This window comes from Lepisma saccharinum, chromosome 8 (assembly GCF_977018435.1).
Source record: "Lepisma saccharinum chromosome 8, izLepSacc3.1, whole genome shotgun sequence".
NCBI lineage: Eukaryota > Metazoa > Arthropoda > Insecta > Zygentoma > Lepismatidae > Lepisma > Lepisma saccharinum.
In genome coordinates this window covers 35,980,442-36,000,234 of record NC_139236.1, presented here as the reverse complement: position 1 = coordinate 36,000,234, position 19,793 = coordinate 35,980,442, and the positions used below count along the sequence as shown (strand labels likewise).

Below are 19,793 nucleotides of genomic sequence, written 5' to 3'. Positions count from 1 at the left end.
TGAAATAGATGGCTTCAGCAGTCAGCAACACGACAGGAAACAAATGGCTGCTCGCAAGCAAAGAATCATAGGAGTAGCTATAAGGAAAAAATTCGTTTCCCAGAACACCTAGTAAGTGATCACTATGACGGTAAAAATTTACTATCCTTCGGACACCTCTAATTTTTTTTGTTTCGTCAATTTTTGACATTCATACTTACGTATCTGCTTTGCGGAACATTCCTGAAGGTGTATCAACGTTGTTTTGATGAAATTTGAACTATGTTTCCTAACCTAACAGAACTAACCTAACCACACACCAATGGTTCGTGGGGCTAGTGCCAATGGTTCGCAATTATTTCCAATTTCTAGATCCTGATACTAACACAACACCAAATTTTAACTATGTTTCCTAACCTAACAGAACTAACCTATCCACGCACCAATCGTTCGTGGGGCTACCTATTCTCCGTTGGAGAATTAATTTTCAACGAACAACATGAATTTCAGATATGAAACATTCCCACATCACACAAAACACCTTCCCGATGTTCGACAATGCTACAGGAACTTATTACGGTAAGTAGTTTCTTCTGTAAAAATAAATAAATGTGTCCGAAGGATAGTAAACAAGTACCCATAAAACTGTACAAGTCTACTTCACTTCACTCCCCTTACAAGCTATGTCAAAAAAGTTGGTAAGAATTGACAATATAGACAAAGTCGGTAATTTTGTTAATTTTCGGTATACTAACTAATTTTGGCCTCCTAATCACGAATCTGTTGTAAAAAACCGGGGGTCACGTCTGGAAATTGTACATTTTGATGAAACATTGTTCGTTAGCCCCAGAAACCATCCACGGGTAGCCCACAAACCATTGACGTTAGCCCCAAAAACCATCCACGGGTAGCCCCACGAACCATTCACGAGGTTAGGTTAGGTTCCATTAGCATTCATTTCACCCCTAAATTGATCGAAAAAATAGGGTTCGTACTAAAGTTGAACATCATACATCATTTTCTTGTAAAACATAGGCGTGGTTAGAAACAATGACAGGAGATTACATTTTCGTTCGTAAAACTACGCATATACACCTATATATATAAAAAATTCAATCTTCTTTTTTTTTTAAAAATTTCCAGACGTGACCCCCGCTTTTTTACAACAGATTCGTGATTAGGAGGGCAAAATTAGTTAGTATACCGAAAATTAACAAAATCGGAGACTTTCTCTATATTGTCAATTCGCTCCAAAAAGTTTTCCACATCAGCAAAAATACAGTACCTCATAATAGTCGATTTATTGTATGGAAGGATGTCTTTCCTGCGACAATTTTACAAGAATCATCTTGTTAACTTGATTTCTTTACATAAGATGAATGAACTTTTATTAGGCTACATTATATTTAGGTCTAATTATACCCCTCACATGCTTTTAGCTTAAGCAAACAAAACACGAAACTCAGACAGACATTGCCCAGAATCAGGACAGAACATAATTATTACTGTCCTTGCTGCTTTATCATACCCAATGTATTACTTGTTTGTATTCTACGGCTGGCTACAATAACGTACACAAGGCGCAAATCTACAATTTCTCCTCAGTAAAGAAAAGTCACGAACTCAAACATAATTACCATTAAAATAATAATTCTAGCTTACACATATTGCCTGACAACTACAGTCTTCCTTGTTCAATGTCTTCTTCGCTTGAAAAACACTTTCTAACCTAAAAAGAAAAACGGTCTGGAAATTCTGTCAAAATCATGAAACAATCCTACAAGAGATGGCACCATTCGCCATTTTGCTCGACCGTTCAAATAAAACCTATATAAAGTGTCATAACTCCTTTAATCATTAACAATATATTTCTTACTGGAAGCCAGGAACATATATTCAATAATGTATCAACTTGTTTAGAGATACTTACCAAATACATACGTAAATATCGTCAAAATTTTCACCAGCAAAAATGCCGGAAAACCGATGTTGTCTCACTTTCGAACAATAGATGGCACTGAACGACGCCTTAATAAAAATATTATACGTGTACGGCGTAAGATGTATTTTCAATTATAATATTACCATTTTTGATACTATGTGATTAACAACATGTAATACCATTCCCATAGACATCATTTTCATTTTGTTTATGTTAAATATGCTACTAAACAGTGTAAGGCGGGAACATACATTCAGTGATTAACATGCAGATCTCTGATTGGTTAGTGTGAACGTGCTGCAAAATGCAAATATGCCAAGCAAAGGGGTAGTAAGAAGTTGATCTAATTCTTAACACGATAAAACTTTTGCAGTATCAAGAAAACGCTTGCTCACAGAGTGAAGTACAATTTATTTTCTGTGTTAAGGATAAAAATAAATTATTCGTAATTTGAAGTTTATTACATTATGTCTAAAATATTTCTATTCACTCTCTCTCTCTAATTTTTTTTAAGATTAACTGCGATTGGGTTCCAAAACTGGCGGTGGTGGTAGTGCAAGAACAGTTTAATTTCTATTGGTAGATAAGGTTTAGCATAGTGCGGGGGCAAACGTTTAAAAAAGAGGGCAGCTGCCCCCCACGCCCCCCTAATCGCCTCCACTGGCTGGGTTCAATACCCGGTGGAGACACATCATATAGTCAGAGCCGGCCTATGGAGGACCCGTGCCAGGGGGGAAGAAATACCTGCGTTCAGAGGACGCTGGTGTTTCCAATTAAACTTTTCCAGACGTTTGGATTGTTTTGACACACTTAAAAGTATCTAAACTACTGAAATCATATTCTACAAAAAGTACTAGCCTACCAACATAATAATCGTGTTTGATTCTCTTATTCAAAAATAGTTAATATTGTTTAGTGGTTTTTACGTGTATGCACTTTACGTAACCCGGAGTGGCTGTCTTCCCGGCGAGGTCTAGGGTTTTCTAACAGCCAACCGAAAACCACCAACACACTTCACACCTAGAATGCACCTACGACCTTACTCGCTCAATGACGCCTCATAGAGATATTTTTTATCCAGGCCCATAGATTGCAGGCCCTTATCCAGAATTTTTTAAGGGGGGGGGCCTCATCCGATATCAACAGCTGCCATCTAAAGGCGAAAAAGTTGGAGGTAGAAGCCCTGAAGATGAATTTCTTAGTACGAGGGTCATTCGGAAAGTAACTTCCTTTCAGATATAAAAGAAACACCAGGACATTGTGAGAGTTTTTATTATATACAACTGAAAGAGACAACCAGGGGCGGCGCCAGAAATTTTCGACCGGGTGGGCAGGAGCTCCATATTGATAGATTAGGGTGGGCAGTATAAATGTAAGACCATATATAGTATATATGTGTATGTAAGACGTATGTATCCCCCTCTCTCTTACACTCCCGATTTTCCTCTTACTTCTTTTCCCTTTCCTTTTCTTGTTTTCCTCTTTATTCTTTTCTAATCTATTCTCACATCTTGTTCCATTTCCTTTCGCTTTGTCTCTGATGGACACAATTATTTCAAGGACAGAGGCGAAGATATAGTACAAGCAATGCAAGCACTGCTTGCATTATTCGAATATCATTTAATGTACTTCATGTTTTAGCCTTATTTCGTTTCCATCGCACTCGATTTCGCGAAAAATTACGGCCGCAAACTCCCTCAGCAGCTATGTAGCAAGCACCAGCCTCAATGCTTGCGGCTGCTCTGCGGGAAAATAACGCACCCGAAGGAGTCACATGGCGAAGCATGAAATTCGAGTGGAACCCGTCCACAACGCTTACACCAAAAGCTCTGCTTGCTGAGCTTGCGTTATTCCCGAAAATAGCCGAGCTCAACCGAAAGCAGAAGGATATATTGCCACCAAAAACTACGAGTAAAGAATATTTGTCTTCATGAACACGTAAACAAGATCGCGAATATAAAAATAATTCTTAGTCATAAAATAACTAAAATAATTTATTATCATTGTTCTAAATTCCATATATATATATATATATATATATATATATATATATATATATATATATATATCATTTTATATTACAATATATTTTAGATTTCGCGAATTGTAAAACGCGTAAAAAAAATGGATATTGGGAGTTCGGGCGAGATGGTAAAGGGCGGGGGTTTGTGTTTCCAGTAAGTGAAATGCCTGCACCCCCGTGAAGAGTTTCCCCAGGGAGGGAGGGAAGATTCGAAGGACCTTGGTCTGCACCCTGTGTCCAGCTCGGTCCAGCTCAAATTACGTCAAAAGTGTTGACCGTCGTTTGCAACTGCCAAATTATTTACACAGTATTTCAAGTGAGCTGTTTCACAAATTTTGCAACCACATTCAATAAATTGACTGCTTTTGAATAAAACTTGGGGTGAAAATAAAGCTATCTAAAAAGAACTCTCTACTGATATTTACACAGCACAATTAAATCGTATACATTGTACATATTATGAACACAAGAACATGTTTTAAGTTTTATTATTATGACACAAGTGGTGCTCCCAGGATTTTTTGTAGTAGTCTCCTCATTTTGTCATATTTTCCTGCCTTTGACTTTCCTTTCCATAGGAATACTGGGCCAAAGGGGGGGCCAACCCTCCCCCGGCCCCGGACACGCCTCTGTATTTCACTTTATTACTTAAATATTATGTATATACTCTTTCTGCTGTAATGATTCTGATTCCATCGCTTAATTTCTATCTCCAAACTGATATATCTTTCCTTCCCATGATGAATAAAATTAAGGAAATAGGTTGGTATCACTTTCGGTCGTTTCAGAGATTTCCAAAGTGATCTTGCGTGGATGCTTTCCAGTTGTGGAAAGAGCGTGGGAGTGTCTTCACGTTTTGAGAACCTTGAGGACCTAAGATTTGTTGAATTGTTCGATAGCGGGAAATTTCCTATATATGCAAAGGAGTTTGGAATTTATTGTGGTGAGTACATCGTCTATGCATGTTTTTCTTTGGTTTGAAATTAATTTTTTAAAGTTTGTGTTTAACTTTTTATTTTAATGTTTGACTCCGAATGCGATTTTTAGGGTGCCCACAAATCCTAAATTACAATCACGCAGTGTAAATTAAATAAATGAGTTATTTTACCTAAATCCGTTTGGTCACCGTTTGCCCACATTAAAAAATAATGAACAAATAAAAGTACTAATAAATAAATAAGAAATTACGTACCCCTTTAGTCGTATGCGGAAAGTTCGCATATGTAAGACGTTTACTACCATACGAATAACGTTACCTGGAATTTCGAAAGTAAATGTGACGTTTGAGGATCATATGGTTTATTTTTAGAACCGTCATTTTATTATGATATTTTGACAAATCCAGCGACCGGGCCAATGAGACTATAAACCTTTAATCCCCCTCTTGGCGTGCCATTGTACTACATGTTTTGTTGTACTGAAACATTGCTTGCCTCCTTCGTAAGACTACGCTTCGCTACTGATCAAGGAAGTGTTTAATCATGCGCAGCCATACATTCTAATCACATTCTTTCGTGCATGTTAATACAGTGAAATAAATGTGAATTAGGTTTAAGCTTGTGTTGTAAATACGAGGCACGTACTTGATTTTATGTATTCGGCGACAATAATAGAAGGTGCGATGGTAGACAATCGTGAAGTCTCTCGTAATTTACAATAAATGTATGTTCCTGAGCATAGTATTTTCATCGTATGCGTTTTTGACTGAAATAGTTTTCTTACTCCTTAGGGTTACTTTTCTTAGCGTGCAAGGTTTGTACAACTGACAAATCTATCTGAATGTTTGTAGTAGCGGTGATTGGGTGCCAACATTTGAGGGGCAGGGACAATATACTTTTTCTTGGTAGGAAAGGCTTAGCATAAAGAGGCCATAGTGGGGGGGGGGCAAAAAGTGGCCAAATATGGCGGGGGAACTACATCCCTCACTTCCTGGTCCTCCTAATCGCCGCCGCTGAATGTTTGGATTAAAATGAACGTCTTATTAGGAATGATTTAAAACACACACGGAAAACCAATTCTTTGTTCATTGTCCATGAAGTATTCCTAGGCTAATGAAAGGCTATTTTGACAAAATATCACTCATGATTAATAAACAAGTAAGATTGAAGATTTTGTTCAGAAATGAAGAGATTATTAGCTAAGTTGTAATTCGTTTCCTGAACTGTCATGTTACTATAGCTCTTTTCAGTTCTTACGGTGGGCGCTCTAGAAGGTGGCAGGGGAAGTGGGGAGCGGGGAAGCGACCAATCGAGCACGATAAGAATCGTAGCGGCCAGTAGAACGAGTTTCACGTAGTACTTTTTCCGGTCGCGGCGTGTCTCTCGGCGCCACTGTTGTTGTCTGGTTGGTCTGTTGCGTAATCCCCGCTCCCCACTTATCTTGGCAGAACTAGGACCGGCCGCCGTAAGAAGTGAAAAGAGCTATAATGCGGGAGAAGCAAGCAATACACGTATGGTTACATGAACATATTTTTTGAGGTAACAAAATGATTTAGGACACAAGGAATTCATCGAAGTTGATCACCATACCAGTAATAATTGATCTATTTTTCATAGATGACTTGGGTTGTATGGCGTGACCATTTCGAACACACTAGAATGTCAACCTCTATCCTGTGCAGCATACCCTGGAAACTTTATTCTTTCAGGGCAACGAGTCCCTGGCGCCTGGAACCACTGTCAAAGTAATAATTTATGAGGGTTTGTATTTTGAGTGTCAGCATGTGTTTGTTTTCGCCCCTTCGTTACTTTCACCTAATCACCACGGAACCTTATTGTCATCCTTATCAAAAATAGCAGAGAAATTACTTAAAATAAAACAAATCAACCAGAACTTACTCTTCCAAAAATGGAGTTTCATTAGTTTATACCTCTTAGAAAGTTGAGGTGGTAGTTTCAATTTCACAGCGTTTCATTAGAGGATACCAAATTCCGTGAACAATGCCGTTGTTTTCCGAAAGTCGCAAATATTTGTCTCAGACAATCACCCTCTAAAATGGACGTATCTTCTGTGGTGATTAAATGCCACGTTTGGTACGACTTCTTTCTGTATATTTTTCCCTAATGGCATAACGCTGTCGTATTATAATGAAGAGGTCCTGTGTTCGACTCCCCCTTCCTTTGGTGGAAGCACAATGCACACTGGTTCGGACTACACGTTAAACTGTAGGTTTAGTACCGATTAGCCTATCTGAGCAAAAAAGTGGGCTTAAAAACAAACTAACAAAATCGTATTTTATAAACTTCGTGACATAACATTTTTTCTTTACTTCAGCTGCATCTACAGATTCTGTTGACATTTTTGGCTACACGTTAAACTGTAGGTTTAGTACCGATTAGCCTATCTGAGCAAAAAAGTGGGCTTAAAAACAAACTAACAAAATCGTATTTTATAAACTTCGTGACATAACATTTTTTCTTTACTTCAGCTGCATCTACAGATTCTGTTGACATTTTTGGCTGATTCATGTGGCTAAATTTATGTGTCGAACGAGGATTTCTAAATATGATAAGCCACTCATTAGCAATTGAATAATTCTGTAGCCTTTTCCATACATAACTGGTTTATTAAAATTTATTCACTTTGGTATTGTAGTGATTGTTGTGATTCCTTCTTATTAGTAGAACGAATATAAAGTTGATATTTCACATACCATATTGATATTTGAAGATGACAGGTATATAAAAATTGTAATGAAATAAAAAAGGTACACTTCTGGAATTTCAATGCAGAGCTAATTAAAATTATATTATGCTCTCTAGCATACTTAAACTCAAAGGTTTATGGCTGTAGCAACAAAGGCCTTCCATCTGTCCCTATCCGGGGCAAGATTAATCCAATCTTTCCCATCCTTACCGATTTCTTTTAGGTCCATCCCAACGTTATCCCTCCATCCTCGTCTTAGCCTTTCCACTGGTCTCTTACCATCAAGTTTCCCAACAAGAATCCTGTAAAATATTCTTTCCTCTGCCACTCGTGTCACATGGCCTGCCCATCTAAGTCTTCTTGATTAAATTATTCTAATAATAATTAAAAAGTCGAAATAATTTATTGTGCTGGAGGAAGTAACGCTAAGATTTTTATTTGTTTATTTGGAGATTATTTTAACATACTCAGGCCGGGATATATATATACGTATGTGGAGACCCGGAGTTACAGTCATCAAGTTCACCCTAAATTCTGATCTCATCTTGACCATACCCTGCATAATTTTGAGCCTCCTAAGCCTACTAACTGCTTTTAATCATGGAAGTATTCATTTGATCACAGTTTTTGTTTCAATAGCTCTAGTAATTACTTTCACCTTCTAATGACAAAATTGGCTATTTATGTGTTGATAATATGTGAATATTTGTAGCATAGATAATATTCACAAGTAAAATATACATGTTATGAACACCAGAATACACTTATATATTGAATCATTCATATATCCCCAAGTATATGTACTTATTGAATTTGATTGGGTGGGCAATCGGGTGGGCACAGGAATTTTTGGGTGGGCGCTTGCCCACCCGTGCCCACCCCTGTCGCCGTCCCTGGAGACAACTCTAAGCTATTTTTCTACATAAGCACCGTTTCTGTTGAGACACTCATCATATCGGCGAACAAGGTTTACAGTACCCATGTCAAAGAAATCTGTCACCTGAGCAGTCAGCCATGCAGTAACAGTCCTTGAGCTCATTGTTCAAACGCTGTGCCCTTAGCAACTTCTTCATTTGTGGAAAGACGTGATAGCCTAATCGCTATGTGCCAAATCTGGGCTGTGAGGAGGGTGGTCAAACCAGAGGCGCAACCACGAATTTTTGTCTGGGAGGGCAAGTACCAGGTTAAATGTACCAATAATAATAATAATAATGTTAATAATTATTATTATTATTTTAATAATCATAAAGCTAATAATAATAGTGTTACTATTATAACATTATTATTATTATTATTGATTTGCTTTATTTTACTTCGCTTCTTGTGCCACTTTTAGCTAATTTGCGAAGATGGGGGATGAGTGATGATATGATGAAATTGATGAATGAACACTCGCAAACATCCATGCCCAAACTGGGATTCGAACCCGGGACCAACATTATTATTATTATTAGTAGTAGTAGTAGTAGTATGAAAGACGTTATTACCCTCGTCAATTATGCAAGAAAGGGGTAGAAATTGGTGCTAAAGCATTTGTGTTCGGACAAACGATTTGAATTATTTTTTCAACATTTTCAATTTCACATTAATAATGGAAAACAAGCACACAAACTATTTTTGAAAGACAGAAAGTGCTTGATAAATGCAGTCCAAATATAGTTCTTTGTTACATTAACATGCATAACTTTCATACACGATATGTTTCACATAATATGCGACGTGAACACTAAATTGTGTATGTATTCAAAGTTTCTTTAGTACATATTATATACAACATATATTATTTAAATACATTACACAACCTATCCATCCATCTCACAACATCCAACAGCAAAAATTACATAAATTGTCAGTCCATTTATCAATTTCATCATATCATCACTCATCCCCATCTTCGCAAATTAGCCAAACGTGGAACAAGACGCAAAGTATAATAAAGCAAATCAATCAATACATACATAAATTATCTCAAATGTGCACACTCCCTTTCCTCGAAACAATTGTTCATGCATTTAGTACAAAATCAATTATTTCTCTGTCTGGCAATTTACAATGCATTACAGAGAACAATGATAAACTGCGAGCTAAGCGAGCAAGAACATTTTTTGATCCAATTTCTTTGCAGGCTGAAATCAATATTGATTTAATAGGGCGCAAATAATTTCACGGGACGCCAATGCATTCTCTTCTTTACAACTTTTGTCCTCCCCGATGGTGTAGTGGTAACATCGTCGCCGTGTGATCAAGGGTCATAGATTCGATATCCGGTGGAGGCACAGTGGTTTGGATCCCAATTTAAACTATAGGTCCAGTCACGATTAGCCTTTCTGTGCGTAAAGTGGACTTACAACCACAAATCAATCAATCTTACAACTTATTTTCATTTAGATTATTCGACGCCCAGGGCAGACTCCCTCTGTCCCCTAGCTACGGTTCTGAACTTGAAAAGGCTAAGGACAATCAATAAATTTTATCCCAGGCAAAATCAAATTATTTTTATCCCTGCTATCAGGGACGTTGTTAAGGGGGGGCCCCCGAAACGTTCACGTGACCCCAGCAAACTGTTCTACATTTGCTGAAAATTTTTCTTTTATGACAAATATTGCAAAATAGTTTTTCAGTAAATTTTTATTTCAGTTAGAAACACTGTTCTTGAATTTGAGTGGCACGAACCCAAAACAACACATTTCTTTCTCGTTTTTCTGGTTCTAGCTATAGTGGATGTCGGTGTAGGAACCTAGCACTTCGTTGTTTCTCAGAATTTTGAGGGAGCGGTCTTTCCACCGCTCGCAATCGCAAGTCAACAACAGGCAAGGTTGGGCGTTGGGTGTTGCCGTTGCGTCCAAACAATGTTTCGAGCTTGAGTAGTTTGTGACCAGATAGAAGAACGACAGCTTGTGGAGCGGTAAACCACATATATGCAAACAGGGTCCCGAATCAGAGCGCAATACACGCTAAAGTAAGTATAATTGTGACAGGATGCCTATGTAGATTATCATATCTCCGGGTAAGTAGTATTATTCGCACCAAATAACTATTCTACTATTGAGACAGCGTAAAACACGCAACGTGTTAAAAGTAATTATCTTCACAAACTGTACGATTTCTTGAGTCGCATATTTTTCTCGATATCGTGAAGATCGATTTTGGGAATCCTCCTTAACAAACGATGCCTCCCCGATGGCGCAGTGCTATCGTTGTTGCCTTGTAATCGAGGGGTTCCATGTTCGAAACATAGATGGTCCGGATCTTACTTTAAACTGTAGGTCCAGTCACGATTAGCTTTACTGTGCATAAATTGGACTTAAAACACCAACTCACCTCAACTCCTTAACAAACGTTTCGAAGAATCGAAAATTTAAACAAGAACAAGTAAATACATTTTTGTAATTTTGAAATAAATTATTAGCTATTATTATTATTTTAGCTATTTTTGATTCGTATAAATCTGCCTCACACAGTAAGTTTGTTTTATTGAATCAAGTACAATAACTAACCCTTGCAATAAGTCACTGGAAAGACATGGGTTGCACATATATTTAAGTATCTATAAAAAAATAATAACCTGTGGTTTGACAGCCCTGGAAGGGCCTTGGTCTATCTCCCGACTGCCAGTCTACCTCCCACAATCCTACCTAGAGGTGTGGAGATCTTTAACCAGTAATGGAGTGATGTGAGGTCAGCACGTCGAACCCCCAACCGTTATAGGGGATATCCGTAAAGAATAATTATATTCTTGTGGTAAGGAGTCGTTGTCATTTAACAAACTTTATTGATTTAATCCATCAGCATTATTTAAAATCTAGTGCCATACTGAAATTACCAACTTAACAAAGGCACATTGATTGCTTAATGAGGCATTTTCCTTGTGTTGCAGAGCAGGTTCAGTTTTTGGAGTATTGCGATGTTTTACACAGTCCGTTCGAAGAATTTTGAGAATATTGATGTTTTGTCAAAGGGACCACCCCCGAATAAATGTGGATGTTTTACAGGTTTCATCGTATTTAAGAAGGTTATTTTCTGGTGCAACTTTCCTCCGTACAACATGTCTTTTGCCCCTCAGGCTGAAGAACCGATTCATAGGTGGAACGACCTTGGCAGAATCAGAGAAACTCTTATTGGCACTATGTCGACAACAGACTCAAGCTGTCTCGCAACCGACAGAACTCGAAACTCTCGGATAACGGTGACATACACTTTGGTTGAACACAAAGAGATGTAGTGGTAGGAAATGCAGTGATTTTGAGGCCCGTCCCTTTCTGGGAAGTCGAGGACATTTTGAAAACACACTTTCCCTTCATGCAGACCAGGGGCCTATGCAAAGTCACCCCCTCCCACAAAATCTTCTCTTCGTCTGCTCTGGCTCTGGTTGTCGGCCGCGCCGAAATCACAAAGAAGATTTAGCTACAGGTTGCTAGGACTTTCTGGGTTAATTACTTTATGGTTCAGGATGGACATTGGAAGAGACACAATTCTACTGTTTGTCCCTTTTCTGGCGGGGGATGAATGACAAGGATGTCGCGGATGTACCGACTTTACATCTTTGCTTGGTAACTTTGCACTCATTTTCAAGAAACATCTGCTTCTTTTTGCCCTACTCTCTAGATTTAGTGGACAATTGAAGACTGTCAGCTAGTTGGAAGTAGTTTGATCCGAGAAGTGGTTTCATAGTTAGCTTCTGTAAACGCGAGATTCCGGTGGGATCACGGAGTGCTTTGTCACGGGCTGCTAATTTAATAACTAATTAACTCAACTGAACTGAGCTTAGCAACGCAACATCGAAGAATCGCTCGCCTCACCTGCTGGGCGAATTAAACATCACATGAATTATAATACGGTCAGGATAAGTGCCTAACAGTCGGAGTTACCGAGAATAAACCTAGGAGGATACGATTTTAAATACCTGAAATGACGTTACATAATACTACGGTGTTTCTGAATATACATATATATTAAAGCACAGATACATACACATTACATCTTGCCCTCTTTCACTCGATCTCACATTCATTCTCTCATTCTATGGCATATTGCGACAATATGACAAATACAAAGGTTAGATTATTTACTACTTTGACCATACTCTTGCTATGTCTTGGCTACATTGCCTTTTACAATTTATCGTTTAGGATTTCAAGTATAAAGTGAATAATTGTTCCTTGTGCGAACCCCTTCTATCTTTTCTGATGGTATAAATATATTTCATGAACTATCGTTTGCGGCTAACATAAACTCTCATCTTTAACATTTGATTACTCCGCCGGAAAACAGATGTCTAGGGATGCCATAGCACTGATTTAAGTTATGCAATGATTTGATTTTACGCAGATTCGCGGTAGATAGTCGTCATCTTTCTCACACACGCACATGGTTGGATCTTACCTTCGCTGCATTCCCTCTGACCTGGGTTGGGTGAAAGTGGTCCTACAGTTCTGGAAGGCCCCCACACTCCATCGTTGCACCTCGCGGTTATCCTGGTTGGCGAAAGTGGATCAGTCGGCAGCTCCATCTGGCCTCATCGGATCCTGGCTTCACTCGTTCACTGTCGACTCCATACGACAACTTGCGCAATACCTTCTGTAAAAGGAGAAAAATTTCTCTGTTGAAGGAAATAAATAAATAAATAATAGGTCAGTTCTTCGCGGTCACTCGTAAGTACAGATACGTGACTTGGGCGATGAGACGAACGTACGCGATGAGCCATTCGCGGTTTCACATGGATATCAGATGTTATTAACTTTCACTACTTTGGACGTTGTTTCGGACGATTGACACAGGTGGACGTGTCTGGCGTTATTCTCACATAACCACACGTATGTGCACGGATGCGTAGACGGCGAGGGGGAGAAGGACCCCCTGGTTCTATTCTGCTCTACTCCATGGCTCTGAAACACTCACTCGAGGAAAAACAAATCCAGACCTCGCAGCTAGGTCGCGCGTAGCTCACACTCCGGTGGCGATTGTAGGCAAAACTGTGCAAAACTGTGTCTCGCTATTCCAAATCATCCCTTTTATTCCAGATTTGAACGTGGTGACGCGCTACCCTCTATGATCAGGTGCTTGTTTATTGTTTCTGGTGCTTTGACCGTTGTCCTCCTATATTGGTCAATGCTCACTCCGGTCCTTAACCCCTGGTAGCAGCTCCTCGCGCAGAGATTGGGCTAACTCTTCCTCCATTGTATTCAGTCACGAAAAGCAAGGATAACTCAGTAGGGTAGCTTCTCCCTTTCAATCCAGCGATGAATCTTTAATAATTCATAACTCCCGTTGTTCTGTTCTGATTAGGCTCAAATCTTGGAATCAGTACTTTCATGATGTGGTCTTCCGCTGGTTAAAATCTCATCCAATTCGGTCCATTGGTTTAGAAGTTGCATTTCTCTTGCTATTCCCATAAGAATGCATGTAAATCCGAATTCGGGCGAAAAACGGTGGTTGAGCAAGCTAGTGCTGGCTAAGACAGTTCGCTAGACACCTGTATTCGCGACGGATATTAATATTGCCAATTGCAATTAATTCATACTAACGGGCAATTAGATTAATTACTTGTCACTCAATATTTGACCGTTATAACATTCCCCTCCTTTTAATTATGAATTTTTTTCAGAACGAACTTGCGAGTGACAGGAAAAAATTCATACCACATATTAATGATATTTGTTAGTGATCGCACACTTAGGCGTCTGAATAGGGACTCGAACCCTGGACTGTATAACTTTTAACTCAACATTAGAATGAAGTTATACTTTCTGCAATTGTACTATAATTATGAGAATATAAACGAATATAATAAAGTATACAAGAATACAATATAAAGTACATTTTAACATCGAAATCTCAACGTATATTACTACATACATACTAACTTTGGATACACCCTGTAGTTTTATACATAATAATGTGAATACTGAATAATAAGCTAAATAAGATATAAGTAAATATTTGGTTTGCAATTTGTTCCCTCTCACACATATGTTTGCATACTCCTTGCATTAATTATAAGAAAGGTCTACATTTTTTGCCTTTTAATATAAAAATAATCTCTAATTTTCCTATTGTTTACTTTACAATCGGGGTGGCTCTAGTGCAATATTTTCTTCAGTGTCTCCTTTGACATGAGCCGGACTGGCAAAGGAGTCTTCTAGTCTCCCGTCGGGCTTGTCTGCTCCAGACATCGCTGTTCTTGCCTCAGTCTACTTCGTCCGGGTTGGTAATCTGGGGAGAGTGATTCCAAGTTACGGCTAGTAGACGGTCTATTCCAATCGAGTAAATTAGCACCAGTCTATGGGGACACGACTGTTCTAACCGCATTCACAGCACGATTCCTCCCATCTAGTCTCGGGTTGTTTTGACCCCGGCAGTGTTGCCATCTCGTGCTTTCTCCATCTCTATCCTCTCTGAAGTGTTGTTGTTGTGGGCGGTGATTGCTGTACTGGCCTCGCAGGGGATAAGCTTCTCTATGGTTCCTCCCAGAGTTCTGTCTCCGACTATAGTTTGTTGCCAAGTTTACTTTCGGGAATCCCCCTTGCCTTCCTTCATACTTTCTTCTGTGATTCTTGTTTTGCCAGGATGCTCGTTTTTCTTGCTCGAGCGCGTCCAAATCGCAAAGAATCATCGACATCGTGTCCAGGTTGGAAAGTGCATCTCCGGTTAGCTGACGTTGCACATAATGCGGAAACATTGCACGTATTGCGGCTAACATTTCAACTGGCTCAATTCCGGGCTTCAGGGCGTGGAAATCACTCACTCGCTGCCAAAAGAACTGTTTATAGGTGATTTTCTGGCTCTCATCAAACCTGCGATTTCTAAGTAGTGATTTTTCGTTCTACTAGCTGGCGACCTTGAAATTGTTGCAGAAATGCTCGTTCAAATTCTTCAAAGCTATTGAACTGTGGATTCCGCTGCTCTAGCCAGATCCTTGCACTCCCTTTGAGTAATTTTCGCATTAGCCTCAGGTAGTCTGGGCTATCGACACCGTACAACAAACAATCTTCCTTGAAGTCCCTTATGAACATTGACGGTAAAGTCTCGTCGTGATCGGGGTTGTACGTTTGAAAATGATCTAGGCTGACTTTTGAGAAGATTCCGCGAGTATTCGACTCCGGGTTGGACACACTGCGTGTCTCCTGCTGGGCGAAAGCGTTCAAGCTCGGCGAGCTCCCGCTCCGGCCGATGACGTCACGCGCTGCTTGGCGATCTAAGGAAGTTGGTGCTGATTGACAGGTCAGCTGGTTGGTCACGTCTGCTGCGACGAGCAAAGGAGTTGGGTTCGCATCCCTGGACGTTGCCTCCAATCGGCGAATCTCTTCGTCCTCATTTCTTCTCCGTTGCGTGATTTGGAAATCCTTCAATTCACGTGTCTCCGCTTCCAGTCGTTCTAATCGGCTGGAGTAGAGTATTTTTGTGACTCCCAGGCCAACTCTGATTTCTCGACCAAACGACCGCAAAAAGTTGAAAAACTCACTTTCTCTTCCTGTTCCGCGCCTCATTTATTACGCTGACGACGTTTCACGGGCGCAAAAAGGCAGTGATGAGTGAAAGATGAGCTCTCATCCCCTCATCCTTCTCATCTTTCTCATTCTCTTTTTATTCTCTCATCTTCTCATCCTCCAAAATGTTTGTAGATCGTGACCTTTGTAAACCTCTCTCTCGAGAACGATGTGCCACACACACATACAGACACATACACACACATACACACACATACACACATACACTTATTTTCTCTCCACGTTCCGTGCCTTATTTATTACGCTGGCGATGTTTCAGGGTGCAGAAAAGCAGTGATGAGTGAAAGATGAGCTCTCATCTTCTTATTTTCTTATTTTTGAAGGACCAAATGTTTGTAGATCGTGACCTTTGTAAACCTCTCTCTCGGGGGAAGGATGTGGCACACACATACACACGCGCGCGCGTGCGCGTATGCCTTTTATTATTTCCGTATTGTAACACAAACAAACAAACAAAATAATAATTGTTGTTTTTTAGGATGCCTGGCCCCTATAACCTCGCCGGGGTGCGTGGTAACGGCGAAATCATCACGAGTTTAGATTTGTACTGCGAATGTTGTCAAAAATTTAATCAATGTTGTTTATTCTCGATGCTAGAATCTTACATAGATTATTCTCTAAAAACGAAAATTGATAATCCTATGCCAAGCCCCCAAGGCATTCAGGCAATTTCTAATGTTCGCGTGGATAGCGACGCTCGGTAGAATTTTTCCTGTCCCCTGTGGAGCAATTGTGTTTCGTCGCCCAATGTAACATTTTCATCACGGACCAAACTATCCACAGCAACCCCTCCCCAAACCTATTCACCTTGCATCCTCTTTCGCCCGAAGAGATTCTATTTTTTTTCAGCTTTCCCACGGTTCTGAATAAAGAATCCATCACATCCCCGATAACAATAGAATCAGAGGGGGATGTGGCGGAAGCAAACACAGCAGCATCTTCCGCTTTTTGAGTTTTATACTGGGAATCGTTTGTTTCACACACCACACCCTGACGGGGCGTGGAATACAGGCCGAGGGGAAATGATCGACAATACATACATGGGTGGAACTATCAACGTCCTGTTTATTGTTATTTGTCCCCCACAGGATATTGTGCGCATCACAAAATTTTTGTTGAAAAAAAATATATAACATGAGTAAATCAGTCAACAAGGGTTTTTATTTGCTAGGACATTGACTATAGCGCTCATTGTGTTTTCACCAAAGAGAGTCGCGTGGAGTAGGAAGGAGAGAAGGAGAAAAAGGAGAGGAGTTCCTATATAACCTACCAGTTTTTTGTACGTCATTATCATAGTGAACGTCAATCGTGGCAGTTCAGTATTTTTTAATTTGTTTGTCTGGCAGTATACATATATATCATCGTGGAAGTTTTAGTGAGCTACAAGTTTTATTTTGAAGTCTCTCTATCTCTCTTGAAAGGTGAACGTCAATCGTGGCAGTTCAGTATTCTTAATTGTTTATCTGGCAGTATACATATATATTATCGTGGAAGTTTTAGTGAGCTACAAGTTTTTATTTTGAAGTCTCTCTCTATCTCTGTTGAAAGGTAAGTTTTTATTTTCATGATATATTAATATTTTTTGTTTTTGCGTCTGACACACACATATTCAGAGGAGTCATAAAAAATTGACACACACTTACATGTCGTATATTTTTAACCTCCTACAACAGTGCACGCACACATACATACATACATACATACATACATACTGTTTGCGTCTAATATATATATGTGGAAGGAAAAAATATCTAGCATTTTTTCAACTTTTTTTCCTTCTGTTTCAGTGCGCTTTCCACTACCATCACCACAACCCCCCAAAAAATTTCTCTGTGTATATATATATATAAATAACAGAAGGAAAAAATGGAATCGCAACCAGGTCCCTCCGGTTTTTGCGGGAAAGTGGCATGTCGCAACTGTGGAATGTTGATTTCTAAACCTAACATTGCTAGGCATTTGAAAAAATGTCGTCTACCGGATCATGATGTCGTAGTCCCGCCGGCAAAGAAATCTCGCACTGATGGGGATGAGGAGGGTGCTTTGAATAAAAGTGCACGTATCATAACGTATAAATCTGGAAGGGATGAAAAGTGTGACTCGAGCATCTTCCTCAACAATGTGAAATCTCTAGTAGTCGATAAATTACGTGATTGCCTCGTCAATGTTGCAATTAAAATTCATCTCGTCTTGACCCTGCTGTATGAGAAAGTTGTCTCGTCCGAGTCAAGCACTTTCAGCTTTTACGAAGGGTGTGAAAGCTTACACGATGACAATAACGAGAATCTTGACGAGATAGTGACACGGCTATTTGAGCACCTGACACAAAAACAAGAAGAGTTTGAAGGTAGAGGAAGTGGATGGAGTCTTTGCGGTCACAACCACATGTTAGAACTTCGAGTCTGCAATTTCAAACCATTACGCAGCACTCAAAAAAAAACAAAAAAACAAAAAAAGCAAAATGCAGTGTTGAACATACAAAGTAATGATCAGAAGAGTTTCTTATGGTCTGTCATCGCTGCATTACACCCAGCAAATAATCACCCCCCCAACGTCTGTCCAATTACAGAGGATACGAGGGAAGATACGAGAATATGATGAGAGGAATTTCCTATCCTGTGCCCCTGAATAAGATCAATCAATTTTTAAAAAACTATAGGGAGGAAAAAGGAGAATATATCGATATTTCTGTGTTTGGGGTTGACGATTCCGGCAATATTCGTGTGTTAAGACCTGCGAGAAGGCAGAATAATGTAATTCGACTCTTGCTTGTAGATGGCCGTTACAGTTTGATACGAAATTTCTCAGGATTAGTAGGAAGGCAGATCAGCAAGAATCGCGATAAGATCGAAATTTGCGATCGGTGTTTGAGAATTTTTCGCGGGGGTAAGAAGATGAGAGAACAGCACAAGTGTTTTGGCTCTGTGAATGCAGAACCTGAAGATGTCATGCCGGAACCCGGAACCAAGATGAAATTTCAGAAACACCAGGCTCTTCTCCACCATCCCGTCGTCCTTTATGCCGACTTTGAAAGCTTCCAAGTTCCCATGACGTCTTGCGACCCTGATCCCTCTACCTCAAGCACGACCCAAATTTTTCACCACGAGCCTTGCAGTTTCTCCATCTACGGAGAAAAATTGAATGATGTCATCTTGTATTGCGGACCCGATGCGGCAAAACATTTTGTTGAGAAGATAGCGGAATGCGCGAGAGAACTTGCACCCGGCCTGAAAGGCTCTTACGTTTCTCCACCTGCTCTCACAACAGAACAACAACAGAGACATGACGCGGCGACAAGATGCGAGGAGTGTAACCAGGCTTTCACCCCCGAAAATTACAAGGTCGTCCACCATAACCACCAGAATGGATTATTTCTAAGCACTATCTGTAATTCGTGCAATCTTAAAATTAAGGAGTCGCATTTTGTTGCCGTGTTTCTGCACTACACGGAGAAGTACGACACACATCTCTTCGTCAAAGAGCTCCACAACATAACTCCTCGAATCAACATCATTCCGAGAACGAGAGAGAAGTATATTACAGTGAGAGTGTGGATCCCTCTCGAAGAAGGAGGAAGTGTGGAAGTGCGAATCCTGGACTCTTACAATTTCCTGTCCTCCAGCCTCGCAAGCCTTGCATCTCAACTTGGCGACGAAGATCTTGTGGCCACCAAGCAAAAATGTTTTTCGGGGAGAGA

At 39.8% G+C, this 19,793-nt stretch overlaps 1 protein-coding gene across 8 annotated transcripts in view; it reads right to left on the bottom strand.

Moving 5' to 3' along the window:
* pds5 (cohesin associated factor B pds5) overlaps positions 1 to 2,133 on the bottom strand; it is a 179,246-nt gene extending 177,113 nt beyond the window's left edge. For 5 of the 8 annotated variants that reach the window (XM_083126502.1, XM_083126506.1, XM_083126505.1 and 2 more), the window contains exon 1: positions 1,910 to 2,133. The gene's annotated coding sequence lies outside the window, so the exon portion shown is untranslated. Of the gene's footprint in view, positions 1 to 1,641; positions 1,779 to 1,909 lie in introns of those variants that run through there. The other 3 variants (XM_083126504.1, XM_083126507.1, XM_083126503.1) reach the window with 2 other exon arrangements.
* Positions 2,134 to 19,793: the final 17,660 nt, after the last annotated feature.